This window comes from Mus musculus, chromosome 10 (assembly GCF_000001635.26).
Source record: "Mus musculus strain C57BL/6J chromosome 10, GRCm38.p6 C57BL/6J".
Taxonomy (NCBI): domain Eukaryota; kingdom Metazoa; phylum Chordata; class Mammalia; order Rodentia; family Muridae; genus Mus; species Mus musculus.
The window spans coordinates 70,826,054-70,843,720 of NC_000076.6; the positions used below are offsets into that span (position 1 = coordinate 70,826,054).

The window sequence follows — 17,667 nt, forward strand, 5'->3', positions numbered from 1 at the left end:
CCACCGGCAGTGAGGACCTGGGGGCACAGCTTACATCATCACCACCACCATAGTCAGACGCATCAAGTGTAGCACATAAAAGGTCTCAGCCATGCCAGATCTCCCAGCATGCTTCTCCCAGCGTCTCTGTCTGTCTCTGTCTCTCTCTTGTCCCCACCCCCAGACAACCTGTTCCTCTCCCCACTCCCCCATTAAACCCCTTACAGTAGACCCTTTGCATGGCCTGATTTCTTAGCAGCACAGCCCGCCACAGGTACCCACCCCCACTTTATCCAATCACTTCCTCTTTCTCCTCTCAGTATATTTCTGCATATATGTGAGAGAGTGTGTATATTGTCACACCAAATCACCTGGAATATTTTCTGATTCAGTCAGGAGCCTAAGTGAAACATGAAACAAGAAGGAAGCCACCCTGATCGTCCTTTCCTCTTTGATCTAGGATAGAACTGGGCAGGTCTGATAAAACAGGACAGAAGGAAGAGGGACATGGAAACATCTCTACTTCCTGTCTCTCCATCTCTGTCTCTCTTGTCTCTGTCTCTCTTGTCTTTGTCTCTCTTGTCTCTGTCTCACTTGTCTCTGTCTCTCTTGTCTCTGTCTCTCTTGTCTCTGTTTCTTTTGTCTCTGTCTCTCTTGTCTCTGTCTCTTTTGTCTCTGTCTCTTGTCTCTGTCTCTGTCTCTCTCTCTCTGTCTCTCTGTCTCTGTCTCTGTCTCTGTCTCTGTCTCTCTGAGAGGCGTTACAGTTTCTCTTTACCGCTTGGCAGTAGACAGCCACATGGCCACCCAGGGATCTGTCACACAGCCACTCTACAGAATGCAATTACATCAGGCACTTCACGACTCATAGAGTCTGGTGTTTACGAAATAAATTGCATCTGTGGCCAGAATATTAATGACTGCTATCGCACTTAGCCCCTGATAATTCTCAAGCGAGTCATTCCACAGAAGTTGTCCTTTAAAGACAGGCAATGAAAAGAAGCCTCGTTTCAAAGTTAGATAATTTCTCCTCTGATGTTTTCTAGCAAGTTCTATTTTCTGTCAGAATGTCTACTTTGAAGTTCAATGTCCTTACTAATAAGTATCAGCTACAGGGCACCCCAGAACACATAGAATCCCTATACCTAATCTTCTTAACTGAATTTTTAACGGATATTCTAATACCCTACCTGAATTAGGGTAAAAGAAAGATACTTACTTTTGACCAAAGTGAGGTTGTACATGCCCAGGACAGAGGCAGGAGAGTCATTGCAGGCTCAAGATCATCTTCTGGAGGGAGACCAGCTCTTTTTTTTCCCCTTTAAGTGTAGAATAGAGTTTATTCAGGGCATAGAGAGGGGAGTTGAGAGGGTAGTAGAGACAGAGAAAGGCAGAGAGAGGGTTGGGGGAGAGGTAGAGGCTAGTCATGAGCACGTGGAGTGGGAGAGGGGCAAGAAGGCAGATCAGGAGCAAAAAGGCAAGAGTAAGAGATACACACACACACATTTGTAATATGTATTTATGATATATACATATATATTTGTGATATATATCACAATGTTGTTGTTTTTGTTGTTGTTTTGGTGGTTTTTTGAGACAGGGTTTCTCTGTGTAGCTCTGTGTCCTGGGACTAACTCTGCAGACCAGACTGGCCTCGAACTCAGAAATCTGCCTGCCTCTGCCTCCCAAGTGCTGGGATTAAAGGCATGTGCCACCACTGCCCAGCTATATCACAATATTTTATATATACATACACAATATAGACCAGATTAGGTAGGTAGGTAGGTAGATAGATAGATAGATAGATAGATAGATAGATAGATAGATAGATAGATAGACAGACATATATTTGTCCAATCTCACGGAAAGTCAATTGTGCACAGTCTCTGAGGAAGACGGTTGTGAATCTGTATTTTTATTCCTTTACAGTTGGATGATTTTTGTGCCTACCAACATGTGGCCCTTACTGCTCTAATTTTTCAAAGGAAAAAAGAAATTCCTTAAAGACCAACTGGTGAACAAGTTACAAAACTCACTTCTGGAAGAACTGCCTCGCCACCGTCAGTAGGTTGGTGTCATAAAAATCTCCCTTATTGGAGAGAAGTCTGCCCACAATCTTCCTAGAGAGGTGCTGGAAGGAGAACTTGACCTCATTAACTTTGAAGTCATGGGGACATATTCAAATGAAGTTCCATTTAATGATCTTCTAAATTAAACATAGGATGCTTTACATTCTATATTTAGCCTTGCAAGAAGCATGCCTGCCTAAAGTCCAAGCCACATTAAATCAGTCGAAGCCAAGAAAGCATAGCCTAGACAATAGGACAGGATGTGGAATCCCCAGAGTCCCTCACCATCCTAGATTCCCCATTCCTCTACCCCACCCCCACCCCTGGCGCACTGAGGGGGTCTCCAGGCAACCAGGAAGTCTACCTAAGGAATGCCTAAGGAAAAAAGTGAACCATAGCCAACTATCATGTCAAACAATAGAGCTGGTTTCCCCAAACGGGAGACGAACAGGATGTCCCAAAAGGTGGCTGTCACTCAGAAAGCTTTAACAAACAGACCTCCACTCAGTTGCCTGAATTCAGTTTTATAGTAATAGTCCAGAGAGCTGAAGTCTAAAGATGCTTGTGTAGGCACTGGAGAGATGGTTTCGTGGTTAAAAGATTCAAGTTCAGTTCCTATCTCTTATATCAGGGAGTTCACAACTTCTTATAACTCCAGGTCCAGGGGATCCAACATCCCTTTCTGCTTTATGCGTATCTGCTCTCAAGCACACATCCTTACACATCCATATGCACATCTACACACATCTATGTAGGTATGTATTGCATATGTACATATATGCATATATAATTTAAAAAATACAAATCTTCAAAAAATGCTTATATGAGTCTCAAATGTAGCCATTCATGGGAAATAGCACTTGAGAGCCCGAAGCAGAAGGAACACCATGAATCTGACGCCACCCTGGCCACATAAAAGAATCCTAGGCTAGCCTGGGCTACATAATGACACTTCCTCGAATAAAGCAAAACAAAGGAAAATAGCTTATCACACATCAATGATAATTAATTGAAATATAATTTGAAATGTATATCTTATACTGCTGATTTAGGGTATTGCTGTATAAGCAAAGGCATACAGAGTTTTATTATTTAATGTTCTTTTTTTCTTTAACTTTCGTTTTTTATGATGAAAGTGCTATAAGTTGTCAATGCTAAATCCATAGCATTGTGCTATTAGCTGTACATGATGCATATATACATATGTACATGATGTATATATACAATATATATACAATATATATATTGATATGTATTTATATAGTATAGATAGAGATTTATCAATATTTTGCATACAATTGAGTACCTGTAGATTTGAAACCCTGATACCTTCCTGTTGAGTTGACATCTTTGAATTAGAGAGGGAAAAGAATCTCTGCCTCTAGAAATCCTTCAAGATTAATTTCTTTTGCTGTTGTTTTATGTCTTTCTCTCAATGTTGCTAAAGATTCCTTTCTAGTGCTGGTACCAGGTATCAAGTTCTCAAAGACACAGAACGATGCCCAGTCCTCCACTCTCCTCACAGTGTCTCCTCTGATCGCTTCAGTTGCTACAGTTCAGTTACCAATGACAACGCAACCAAACTCCAGGATCTGCCTCCTTTGTCATCAAGCATCATTGTCATGGCTCCTAAGTCTGTTCTGGCTAGGACATACCCTCACTCAGTCTTTGCAGTCACGATCTTGTAGTAGAGAACACCTGTCAATCATCTTGTAGGATGCTCCTCCCCTTAGTTGTGTTTCTGGTTGCTGCGGTAAGACTGACAAACGCAAAATAGGGAAGAAGTGGTTTCTATTAGCTCACAGTTCCAGGTCATAATCCATTGTAGCAGGAGCATCACGGAGCTTGGGGGTAGTTGCTCATGTCACGTCCATAACAAGAACCGAGGGCACTGTCAACGTGGTAGTATTTAGCTCCTACACCCCTGATCCTCAGTCCAGAATCCAGCCCATGACATGGTGCAACCCGCTTGCAGGATGGGCCTTCCTACCTCAGTCAGCCCCATTAACCCACAGGCCAACCAGATCTAGATGATTTCTCACTGAGATTCGCTTCCCAAGTGATTCTAGATCCTGTCGAGTTGTCGATTAAAACTAGCTGTCACTCGCCCGTTTGGGTTCCTACGATGCTTTCTCATATACCAGCTGACATCACATCCCGGTAGAGAACACATGACTGTCGCGTCCACTTAATACACTGGGGCAAGAAATCATGCTGCTATGTTCTCTTCTTAGTGATAAAGTGACCTTGTTTACTTCGTTAAAGTGACATTTTCTTAGTTTCTCTATTATGAAGTTAATGTTTTTTCCCTTTGTAGTTAAAAATTTTTGAGGAAAATAATTTGAGTCTGTAACAATGCCTCTTATTTCCTGGAACCTTCGCTGTCTCAGTGTGACCTTCTTTGGAGGAAAGTTGCCCCCAAATAATTATTTCAGTCATATTCTAGTGGAATATAATATTCTGTTCCCCACCCCACCCCCCATTCCTTCCACTTAACAGGACATGCGCATAAAGGAGAGATGTAGATTGTAGGGGTTGGTGAGCCCCAGATCTAGACAGACAGCTGGTAAGATGGAGATTCAGAAAAACAGCTGATGTGGCGGCTCCAGCCTCTCGATGCATCTGCTTCAGGTCGATGAGGACATAAAGACAACCAGCGCATTTCAGTAGCCACACGGAGGAGTGAGCTGAGCGTCATTCGCGGAGATGTGTGCTCCTAGGCTCCTAGATCAGAAGCGGGTTGTGTGACAGAGGTATTTCCCAGCATTCCAAAATCTTACCAGGTTTCTTCAAAGGGAGTGGTAGGTGCACGTACTGAGACACACACACACACACACACACACACACACACACACACACACACACACGCGCGCACGCGCGCGCAGTGGAGGACGGGGAGAAGAGGGAGGAAGAGGGAGAAGGGGGAGGGGCATGAGGAGAAAAACAACAACCAGAGAAGCTGAAGATGCTGAAGTCAGAAGTCCAGTAGGGGAGTGAGGACGTGATTTCCAATTTAAACTACTGGCTGATGTGCTGTAGAAGATGACAGGTGTAACCTACGAGAGGATGGAGTCTGGGGAAGACCTAGGGTTGCAGCTAGAATCTAAAGGCATGATAAAGGGAGAGTCTCTTGCTCCCTGAGGACTCCCGTGTACTCTAAAGGCTATCGCCTGATTTGATGGGGCCCACCGTTGCTCGACTGGGCAAGCTGTACCACAGCCAAGGACCCAAATGTTAAATTCATCTTAGAGGAAAACTTTCTCAGCCACACCAGGCAAGACCTGGGCCTTGAGGCATAAACAAGCTGACACCTAGGATCCAGAATATTGTTGAGGCAATTTTACAGACATATGCTTGATCTTGTCAGGGCTACTGAAACGCTTCCACAGTTAGTTGTACTATTCCCCACCCACACCAGTGATGTATGAGTTCCTCAAGTCTAGGACGCCTCTGGTCACGTATCAGGCTTTTATGTTGGAGAACCCTGCTATTAAGGTCGAAGTCCCCCATGACCGGGTGGCTCTCCCAACTTGGTGCAAAATGGAGGACTCCTTTCTTAGCGGGACTTCCCTCTCTCCGCCTGACTTCCTTTGGAGAGCAACCCTAAACATAGGTGCCTGGCCTTATCTGAGGAATGATGTTGTGCCGAGCTGCATAACTCAGCACACAAGTTTACCACTTGCCAGCTTTACCATTGAGTCTGTACCGTATTGCTCGTGGTTCCAGCACCTTATTATGGCCACATCTGCTTGTTTTGCTCGTGCATGCATGTTTGTGTGTGTGTGTGTTTTAAAATAGAGTTTCATTTGTTTTTAAGCTATATGCTTTGTATAAGAAATAGAGCCAAAGTGGCCCTAAACTTGGGAGCAGGTACATCTCTCTATTGAACCCGTAAAGTGATGTCACCATTAATCAATGAACTGGTCTTACTAGTTAGTGCTTTGCTTACACCCAGCATGACCCAGGCTTTACCTTCCCCAGTGATGACTTAGATCTGCTCCATACCTAGCCACCTACTGTCTTCACCTTGGATTTCAGACACACACACAGTATAATGGCATAAATGCATAGGAAAGTCTCAGCTTTCCCAGAGTAGCCCACAGCTTCCTCTTCTCAGTGTCTGTGAGAGGAAGGCAACAGGGAAGGAGTTTTGCATTTCTGTCTGAATCTTGCACCCTGTAGGCAATATGACTCCAGAAGTGGGGAACATGTCACTAGTATGTAAAAAAAGTATGGTTCAGCTGGGCATGGTGGCACACACCTTTTATACTAGCATTCAGGAGGTTGGGGCAGGGGCAGGAGGATCTCTGTGAGTTCAAGCCCAGCCTGGTCTACAAAGAGAGTTCCAGGACAGCCAGGGCTATGCAGAAAAACCCTGTCTCAGTAACAAAACAACAACAAAGTTTGAAAGAAAGGAAAAAAAAGGTATATTTTCCACCAACCATATATCCGTGTGCCTCCTCCTTGGCTTCATGACTTGTTTCTGTCTACACTGTTGGTCACTTCTTTAAGGTCAACACAAATTGCCCTTACTGCCTCTTCCCCCAAATGCTGAACTATTTCCTAGGGAGATAGAATTGCTCTGGGTAGAGGCCGGTGCCCTTGTCTGTGGTGGCTGCTCTTCCACTAAAGCCCCACCTCGAGGAAAGCCTCCTGTGGCTTCTCTAGTCTAACAGTGAGTGCCTATTTATTTTGCACAGCACTGATTTGCAAGAGAGGGCCTCCAGCTGGGCCAGCACCTCACAGCTGGGCTTTGTGCTGACTTGGCTAAAGCCTTCTGTCTGCTGCCTTCTCCTTATTACTCGCATATATTCTGTGTATATCTCAAGTACACAGCGGTGCTATTTTATTGTAGCAAATATTTACTCATCTCTTTGGTAGTCTGTTCTCTTCCAGTATCCACATTTTCACCTGTGTTCATTTCTCTTTAACAAAATACAAGAACTAGTTTTCATTATTATTTTAAAAAAAAAACATTAATGACTATGATTATCTTCTTCTGACTTTTAAAATTGTTTCTTAAGCACTGAGAGGAATGTTTGTCTGTCGGTTAGACTGTTTTCATTGTCTAGTGTGTGTGTGTGTGTGTGTGTGTGTGTGTGTGTGTGTGTGTGGTTTGTGGTGCATGGTGTGATGTGTGTGTGGTTTGTGGTGTATGGTGTGGTATACGTGTGTGTATGTGAGTGGTTTGTGGTGTGGTATATGTGTATGTGTGTGTGTGTGTAGTTTGTGGTGTGGTATGTGTGTATGTGGTTTCTGGTATGGTATATGTGTGTGTATGTGGTCTGTGGTGTATGGTGTGGTGTATATAGTATGTAGTGTATGGTGTTTTGTGTGTGTGGTTTATGGAGTATGGCGTGTGTGTGTGTGTGTCTGTGTGTGTGTGTGTGTGTGTGCTATGTATGCACATATTTGTATGTGGGGCTGCATGTGTATGTACGTGGGTGTGTATGTATATGTGGGAAGGTTACATGTGCTTAGGGAGAAGAGGATGCTAGGCATGTTGCTGTGTCATTTTTCAGTGTAGTAATTAGAGGAAGGTCTCCCATGGACCCACATCTAGGCTGGTGGTTTGCTGGGCCTACAGGTGTGCATGTGGTGAGGCCTGGCTTTGTATGTAGGCTCTGGGAACTGGGCTTCAAGTGCTAATGCTTGACTGGTATTTTCTGTTAAGCACTAAGACATCTCTCCTGACCCTGTTTTTAAGTTATTCAACCTACTCACAGCCTCTGGTGGGCCAAATGTTTGACTCTTCAGAAATCTTCAGCCTTAAAATAAATACTATTATTGGCCTTATACCTGTCCCAAGCTGATTTATCATCACACATTTGAAATTGCTAAGAGGTCATGGGAAAACAGGTAGTCAGTTGTCTGCTTTAGAATTTCAGTCCAAAAGTTCTTGCATTTTCTATTGCCACTCTGATGTTTTGAAATTATATAGCCCTTTATTTAATTTTTAAGATTCAGTATACAAAGTAATAGACTTCATCCACTATGGCGTTCCTATGCATTTATGCCTTTATACTGTGCTCTTATTCATTCTCATACTCTTAAAGACAAGGTTCTCCTGGCTTGTGATAGTAAATTTTGATTTTTCAACTTTGGTGTAAAAACCACCTAGGGTATCAATATGGTACATCAGCTTGAGGTGTTTTCCAGAGAGTTTTAAGTGAGGAGGGGGGAGACCTACCCTGCCTACCAGGGTCCTAGGCTAACTGAAAAGGGCAAAAGCCAGCTGAGTATTAGAACTCCCTTTTCTGCTTGCAGAACCACTCAAATGTGAACAAACAGGCCGTGCTCAAGCCACGGTGCAACCTCCCATCATGCAGACCATATATCCTCAAGCCATGAACTCAAATATACCCTTCTTCCCTTGAATTGCTTCTTATTGGCTGTTCGGTCACAGTGATACAAATAGTAACTTACACATTGCTTTTGTTGCTTTTTTGGTGTAGTCTGAAAACATGTAACACACGCTGTGTTTCCAACCATGACCTACTATCAAATACTGCATTCCTTCAGAAGAGGAAGATGCCTGACACTCTACACTTTAGAATGTTATCCCTGAGTGGCTCTTTACCACAGCTGAGGTGAGTCTCTATACAATATGATTTCATCTAACTTCATTGCCTTACATTTGAACAAACATCTTTACATGGGAACTACTCAAGTATGCTTGACCAATATCCAAATGAGCATGATTTTGATGCAATCATGCTAACCAAGGAATTGATCATTTAAAAAAACACAAGAAAGGGGCTCAGCAGCTAAAGGCACTTACTGCCACATCTCATGACCCGAGTGAGTTCAATGCTCAGAACCCACATGGTGGGAAGGGAGAACTGACTACCTTAAGTTATCCTTTGGGCACCACTATCCACTCTGCTATGTGCGTGTTCGCAAAAAAAAAAAAAAAAAAAAACCATGCACATGTGCATGCACACATAAAATGTAATAAAAAATACGTAAAAAGCAAAAAGGCTAACTTAGAAATGCGGACAGTGATACTGGCTGATAATAGAGCAGCCACTCATAAAAACTTATTTCTGAAAATATATCTTTGATTTGTTTTGTATTGTATGTTATTAGAAAGATTATTATGTATTTTGTATAAATACCCTATCTACTATATATGGATTTTTATTTTTTTGCTTTACTTGGTTTATTAGTTATTGCTATCATCATTATTTTAGTGTTTTGAGATGGGGTATATCATATGCTGAAGTTCCATTGTTGACTTTTTTCCTTTTGAATGAGGCAGCCTATTTATTAGTGCAGAATATTAAATTTACCTCTTTATGGACCCATTTCTTTTATGTCCTGTAGGGTTTGTTCTATGAAACTGGATGCATTTACATTCAATAAATGTAAATTCACAATCATTTTTATATTCTTGATGGATTTTTCTTAGTATGATACAAGAGACTAATTCTAAGTTATTAAGTGTAATGGCTTTCCTTATCCCTTATGGCTAATATTTGCCTGAAGTCTGGTCTGTGGGTTATTCTTGGCTTTAGAGTAGATTTGGACTTATCTCTTTTATGTCTTTCATTTTAGCCTGTTTGTGTTTTTTCCAGGCAGGGGTGTGAGTTTCTTGCAGACAGCAAAAATTGAGTGTCATTTCATAGTCCATCCAATTAATCTATGTCTTTTAGGTGGCATGCCAAGCCTTTTTTCATTTGGAATTATTATTGAATATTATATACCAATTTCTCCCTTCTCTATCTTACAGGTTCCTGGTTTACTGAGTTAGTAACAGTTGACTTTCTTCATTCTTATTTGCCTAATTTTCTAGTGAGAGCTGTTCTTTCCTGAGCTCTGGTATTCATGTATTATCTTTCTTCTTCTGGGGATAGTATACCTTTAAGTATCATTTGCAGTGCTGGTTCTGAACCATAAGTTCCTTTAATTTATGATAGCATGCAAGGTCTCCATTTATCCTTTGATTTTAAAGGATAACCTTGCTGGATATAGTAACCTTGATTGGTAGTTTTTTGTTTTTTTTTCTCCAGGGTTTCAAATGTATCAATCACACATTCCTGTTCTTTAGTGCCTCTATTAAGGCTGCTGCTATTATGGGACCAACTTGGAATTCTTCTCTTACAGCTTTCACGGTTCTTTCTTCGTCCCATACCACAGGCATCTTGACTGCAGAACTGAGGAAACATTCTTGCCTGCTCACATCCACATAGAGTTCCAAACTCCCCCTGTTCATGGTTGATCTTTTCCTTCTTTAGATAGGGAGAATTTTCTGCTAAAATTTGTTGAATTAGCTTTCATGCCTTTACTCTGTATTCCTTCATTTCTACCATAGACTCACGGATTTGGTCCCTTAATCCTGTCCCAGAGTTCATGAATGCTGTGAATATTACTGTTCTAATTATTTGCTTTTATTGAAATCTAGATTTAATAATTCATTTTTTTACAGGCTGTCATTAGTTCAATATTTTATTACATTCTTTTATCAGTTTGCTTCCTCTGGCCCCATTCGTTCTGGCCCATAGGGTTTTTGTTTCTCATTATGGATGGTTGTTGAGGCCCAATGTGGTTGATGGGATTTGAACTCATGACCTCTGGAAGAGCAGTCAGTGCTCTTAACCTCTAAGCCATCTCACTAGCCCATAGATTTAATAATTCGTCAACTTTAAATTTTTACATTCTTTTGCCTGGTCTAATAGACAATGATACAAACCAGTATTTGCTGAGTTTATTGGAATTTTTCTTCTCAAAGATTCCACTTGTTCTTTCATTACAGAATCTATTGCTTCTTTCTTCCTTCGTTTCTTCCTTCCTTCCTTCCTTTCTTTCTTTTTTTTTTAAACTGCATTTCTCTTCCAATGCCCACTATGTATTTAAAAAAAAAAATCCAAGTCTTATTACTTTTCTATCACTGTGAAGAGACACCTTGACCAAGGTGACTCATAAGAGAAAGCACTTCATGGGGGGCTTGCTCACACCTTCAGAGGGTGAGACCATGACCATCATGGCAGGGAGCATGGCAGCAAGCAGGCAGGCATGGCGCTGCAGCAGTAGCTGAGAGCTTACAAGCTGATCTTCAAGTCAGAGGCAGAGAGAATAAAACTGAGCCTCACATGGGCTTTTTAAACCTCAACCACTACCCCCAGTGACATTCCTTTTCTACCAAAGTTCTACCTCCTAATCTTTCTCAAGCAATTCCACTAACTAGGGACCAAGCTCTCACATATATGAGCCTATGGGGGTTGGGAGAAGCCTTTTCATTCCAACCACCACACCGTGTATGTGTATGTGACTTGTATTTTATTTATTTAGTCCATTCCTTTAATTTTTGATCTTTTTAACATGGTAAGTTGTAGCCTCCAGCAAGCCTGAAGCAGGCTGAGCCAGACCTTGACTTTGTTGCCACTAAGGAGATTACTTAGGGTGGAGTCTGCCTCCCAGGATCACTCTATTGTTCAGCCTCTGTCGCTGCTGCTACCTGCTGGGAGTCCGCCTAGCTATTCTGGAGCCTACACGTGGTCACCTGCAGCTGGGCTCCAAGGATGATTTGGCGGGAATGGACCTCCCCTCTCCTTTATAAATCGTGTCTGCTATTAAAAATTTGAGTTTTGATCAGAATACTGTCTTAGCTCCATTTCTCTCTCTCTTCTGCCTAGATTCCTTTTCTTTCAGCTCCAGGCTGCCTCCCAGGCTTGAACCTGGACATGAGAGCCGCAGGCCGGCCCCAACAATTTGGCAAACCAACTCGGGACCTGGGAATAGCAGAGGACGATGGAAGAAACACTGCTGGTAGGGAGCTCCACAGATAGAAAATTCGTACCAGAACATGAGAAGCAACGGGCAAAAAGGTTGCTAGGTGCAGTATGAGCTAAGCTGGAACAGCGTTAAACCCTCGCACTGGGTTCACTTAGGTTCAGCAGTGAGGTATCAGGATCTAGGAACGTAAAAGGCAGTTGGCCGCAGGTTCCAGAAGCTGCTTCTTAGGTAAGAGAGAGAAAAGGGTTTGGATTTAATAATCAGGCGGATTGGCCGTAGTCGGAAACTGCATCAGGCGGGAGGAAAATATCTCAGAAGCAGAGAGAAATTTTAGGAGATGCCCTGCCTTTCTCTCTCTAGCCCTTACGGCAGGAGTTCTCTTTGTGTTTTTGTCTAAGGTCTTGTCCACATGTTCAATTCATGTATGTTCATGTCTAGTCGTCTGAATGACTGAATGTTCTGTGTTTTGTGTTGAAAAACAAAAGATTGCTGGTATAAGCAAAGGAGAGTGGCCACATGCTTTAGCCAGAATCAGGCACAGCAGGAGGGCCCCTGCTGGAAAAACTGTTTTTTTTTTTAAAAAAGGGTTACAGCCTCATGGTTTTGGGGCGAAATAGCTGATAGATGTTTTTTTTTTTTTTTCCCTAAGAAAATTCTCTGCATTCGTGATTATTGTGTTTAGCTAATGACAAAGTGCTTTTTTATTTTATAATTATAACTAGAAGAAATTAATATTCTCTGATTGGTCTAAGTGTAGCTGCTTCATTTTTTTTTTCTGGTAATGTGCTCTGCATGCCTTCACAATCAGCTCATAAGTTATTGGTTAGGATTAAATAATTGTTACATTGGTAACAGAAGGTTAGCCTTAAATTGGCAAGAGTCTTTTCAAACACGTGGCATAAGCAGGCAAAACAAAAAAATAAACAAAACAAAAAATAAACAAAACAACAACAACAACAAAAAAAACTTGGCCTCCTAAGATACTTCTAGCTGAGATAATATTTAATGTGATTCTTATCCTAGAAAGTAAGATTAAGATAAGATTTAAAGCAAGGTCTCTTAATGAAGCATTAAAGCACTGTCATGCATTCATAGGTATAAATTGGCAGCCAAATCTCACAATGTGGTAGTGAAGTTTTACTGTTGATTCTTAAGGTGATAAATCGTTTTGAAATTGGGTTTTGCTTTCCCAAGGTTGTAGTTATAGTCTAATATTGCAAAGAAACTTAAAAGTTCTAAAATCTGTCCTCATTACAGGAGGGCCAAAATGCTTGAGTTAGAAAATTTTTTCTTATGTTCAAGTTAATGCAAGTTCAGAGCAGCCTCAGGGAAGTTGGCGCAAAATCTCCTTTGTTTCGCAAACTGTGACTAGGTAAGTTCTGAGAACCTCCCTCATCCCTACCTTCAGGAGAGAATTCCTTTTAGCTGTAAGAGCACCTTTACAGATGTTGTTCCAAATGAAGTTTAAATTCAAAGTTTATAAAAGGTCAATCAGGCTGTAGAATTTATCAGGACATTGCGATTTGACTTGCCTACTTCATATAAAGTTATTATAGATTTAAAGGTTTGTTTTTTCCTTTACATTCTGATAATTGTAAAAAGTTTTGCTTCTAGTGAGCTGTAATCAAGGAGCTAAGAGTTTGAATATTTCAGTGTATATTGTTTCCTAAGTGGAAAGTATTTTATTAGCTAATGCCTCTCAAGGGCAAGGCCAAGGTGGCATTCACCTCAAGGCACAGTTTCAACATCTTATTAAGCCACTGTGGTGCTAACAAAGAATTATAAGATAAATTCATATAGTTTGGGATAACTATAACAAGAATTGTGTCTTAAAAACCTGATTAAGTGTCTGTTCCTTGTTCCAAACAGCAATTAATTTGGTTATTACAGAATATTAATATTTGATCTATTGCATACCATTATTTTAACTAAAATTGACAATCAATATCCCAAAGATAAGTTAAAAATTGTTTTTATGCATGCTTCTGTATCTTCTATAAATTCATGCATGCATGCATCCCAATTATTGTGTTTAAAAACAACCCCTCTATGGGAAATAAGTAGATGTGAATTGGATCACACACTTATTCTTTTGAGCTTCCCCCTGCTTCAGCACAGATAATTAAGTTGTGTGCTGTGGATGATGTTTTAAAATGCTGAACAATCAAACCTTAATTTGTATATTAATAGTCAATATTATATCTCAGAGCTCACAATTGCTTAAGATTGTTCATCCCTCAGATGCTATTAATTCTCAAATTTGCAATTAGTTATGCATATACAACTCATAAGAAAAAAATGCTGTCCTTTTAAGAAGGCTGGTTTTATTAAATTGTTCTAGATTGCCTGGATATCTTAAAGCAATGCCATGCTGGATTTATATCTCAGGCAGTCTATAGGTCCTAAATATAGGTCCTAAATATAAGATAGATTAGATATATAATCTCGTTCTTTATATATTCAAAATAGTTATGCTTTAAGATAATATTTTAGTATTCTTGGAAATTGTGCATGTTAAATTCTTTGCTCTTAGTGTCCTCAGTTACTACTTGTTTCCACATAATAGTGTTAATTCTTAAGGACTTATACTTGATAAATTGCTGCAAATGAATGCTCTTATTTCTGAATAGATTATACACATGTGACTATTAATAACTTTTCAAGCTTTCTAGTTACAACTGCTCTTTAAGAGAAACAATTGAAAGTGCAATTAGTCACTGCCCATGTTACATTAATAATGACTATAACAGTCAAGTATTTGAGATGTTTTGTCAACAAATTATTAATTCTCAAGGATAAGGTACTGTGGAACTTTAAAACTTTAGCTTCTTAAAAGACAAAGAAGGGGGAAATTATATCCCCATGCATATTATTTAGTGCATTCCTGTGCACATTATTTAAATCATACTTTTATTTTAGAATTTTGAAATTTGGATGTCAAAGAATTTAATAAATGCCTTATAGTATCTTAAAAGGATCTACTTATTGGCATATGGCTTGATCCTGAACAGCTACCTTATTAGGAAAGGGAAAAGCATAGGTTCTCCACAGAACGCTGCAGAAACATGATGGCTAATTCGTGTGACAAAACAGGTGAGTTCACTCAGTGCCCTAACTTTAGTGACTAGAAAGCTGATTTGGGTACATGTTTTCAACCCATCCTTGCTTGCTATTTTTCCAGTTTGGACAAATGAAGCTTCCTTGCTTCAAGCTTTTAACCTTATGGTAAAAAGAACATCAGAGACTGTGTAATCTGACTTAGAAATATTAGTGATTCTTCTTTTTCCCTCAAGTGACCAGTTATTCTAACTCAATTTTGGACTGGTCTAGTAATAATTCCAGTATTAGAGTATCCCAGGGAAGATAACAAAATATTCTTAATTACTTAACAAAGTTAAATTAGAACACAGCCTCTTCTCCCAGAAAGATTGCAGCCTTTCTGGGATTCTCAAGGTCACCTCCCCCACACTAGGAGCTCTATGTCTAAGCCTGATCTTTGCTAATTTGCAATTGAATGGAGTACCTGGACTTCCCCAAAAGAAGCTTTTGTACTGTGCCTTTCACTGTCTTGACTTTGTTTTTCAAGCAAGTTAGTCAGCGCCCTTCAGCATGACTGCAGCAGGTGTGCATCCCCACCTCCAACAGTGTGCAGGTGGCAGTTACTAAACTTCATTCATGAAGCATTTTAGTACATATTGTGGTTTTTGGTCTGATTTGGGATTAAGGTTTGCTATGAGGGTCGGACAGTCTAGACGGGCATCCAGATCTTGGAATCATATTAATCTAGACAGAGGTACATGCCAAGAGGCCGTGGTTTATTAATAATACACCACAGAGTCATGTAAAGAATTGGAGGTAAAGGTTAATGTCTTAGAAGTAGTAATCTTAACAATAGGGCAGGACATAGCATATATTAAGGCTAAAAAGGCAGAAATTTCAGATATTAGCAATAGTCACTTGGACACTTGGAATATTGATGAATTGGCCAGAGATTTAAAAGATAACCTAAGTGCATTGAATCCCCTGGATTGAGTTCAATATATTATCCTACTTGCTATTATTATTGGCACTATTTTATTAGTAGATCGTTGTGTTTCCATTCATCTTCAAAGCACTTCTGAGATCTATAGCTATGGTGAGGCAGGACATTCTGGAACTTCAGCAGAAATATAAGAATGGGGGAATGCTATGCACACTCCAGTGAAGTTTGCTTGGCAGGCTGAGAGGCCTGAGAGCACTCACGAGGCAAAGAGTTTCACAGAAACTCACCTCCTGGAACTTTGGTGTTCTCATAACCTGTACATTCTTACCCTATCCCCGAGTTAGTCTGGTGTATGGATCCACGTGCTCTCTTTTAGTATTATCTTATTATAAGTAGCTTTTAAGCTTGAATTCTTATATAGCTAAGCCTTAGCCAGTGTTCCAACATCCTAGAAAGACCTTGAAGCCGACAACTTGGAATTCAGTAGGAATTCAATAAGGAAGTTACCTATTCAGTAACTAATTAAGCATTAAAAAAGACAGAGCCTGCAGCTCAGGGCTGGTCTGTAGAGTGTTTACTAAGACAGTTAAGACAGTCTTAACCAAATAAGGGTTTACCATGAGAAAAGCTAGGGAATCCCACTGAGACAGGTTTCTTCACTAGGCCCAAAGAAATCAGGCAAAACTATGGAGCATAAATAAATTTTATGCCTCAGTTCAGCCTTTTTTTAAAATATTAATAACAGGGAGGATATGTAGCCTCCAGCAAGCCTGAAGCAGGCTGAGGCAGACCTTGACTTTGATGCCACTAAGGAGATTACTTAGGGTGGAACCTGCCTCCCTGGATCACTCTATTGTTCAGCCTCTGCTGCTGCTGCTACCTGCTGGGAGTCTGCCTAGCTATTCTGGAGCCTACATGTGGTCACCTGCAGCTGGGCTCCAAGGATGATTTGGCGGTAACGGGCCTCCCCTCTCCTTTATAAAGCATGTCTGCCATTAAAAATTTGAGTCTTGATCAGAATACTGTCTTGGCTCCATTTCTCTCTCTCTTCTGCCTAGATTCCTTTTCTTTCAGCTCCAGGCTGCCTCCCAGGCTTGAACCTGGACATGAGAGCCGTAGGCCGGCCCCAACAATAAGTATTGAGCCTTAGACCTCAAGAATTCAGAACACATGCTATACTATTGAGCCCCACTGGAAGAGGGAAGTCAATGGAGTTGTATTATTGGGAAATAAAAACAAACAAAAACAAAAACAAGACCTATAATAATGGAGATGGGCTATCTGGGTAGCTGCCTCTGTGACCGGATGGGTGTTAATTCCTCAGAGAAGCCCCAGAGAAGGTGCACAAATACAGTATTTTGAGAGGTCAGAAGATGAGTCCCTGATACCTAAGAGTCCCTGTATCAAGGTTTCTGATCTGTCCTTCCAAGTGATCATAAATAGTAATATGCTGTGTTAAAACAAGTATCAACACAGTGACAGTTGGCAACCCACCACAGTTTATGCTACATACAATGCTAGGGAGTTTGGGAGATTTTCTTTAATAGATTATTTATAATATTTGCAAATAGCACAAGTGGGCCTCTTTCTATTTTACATTTAAGATGGAGAAAACAGGAGCCATCTAATCAGTAACCACTGCATGCTTTTATGCACAGGAGACTAGTGTAGTCGGGGCAAGGGATCGAGTGGTGAGCGGTGGAGAGGGGACATGTTCTCATATAGTTTACGCTACAGTGGAAAGAGACTGGCTACCATGGAAACCAATACAACATCAGATGTAAATGGTGGCCTTAGAGGAAAAATAATCTAAGGGAAGTAAGGAAGATAAATGGTGCTTTTTAAGGTAAGCAGTCTAGGGAGTCTGTTTGATGGCTGAATGTTGCAAGCCAAGGGGGTAATTCC

General features: G+C 40.8%; 1 long non-coding RNA gene across 1 annotated transcript; it reads left to right on the plus strand.

Moving 5' to 3' along the window:
* Positions 1–4,731: 4,731 nt before the first annotated feature.
* Gm40689 lies at positions 4,732–16,889 on the plus strand. Its single transcript, XR_871817.1, has 3 exons — positions 4,732–4,798; positions 8,501–8,635; positions 16,821–16,889. It is a non-coding gene; the product is annotated as a predicted gene, 40689 (long non-coding RNA).
* Positions 16,890–17,667: the final 778 nt, after the last annotated feature.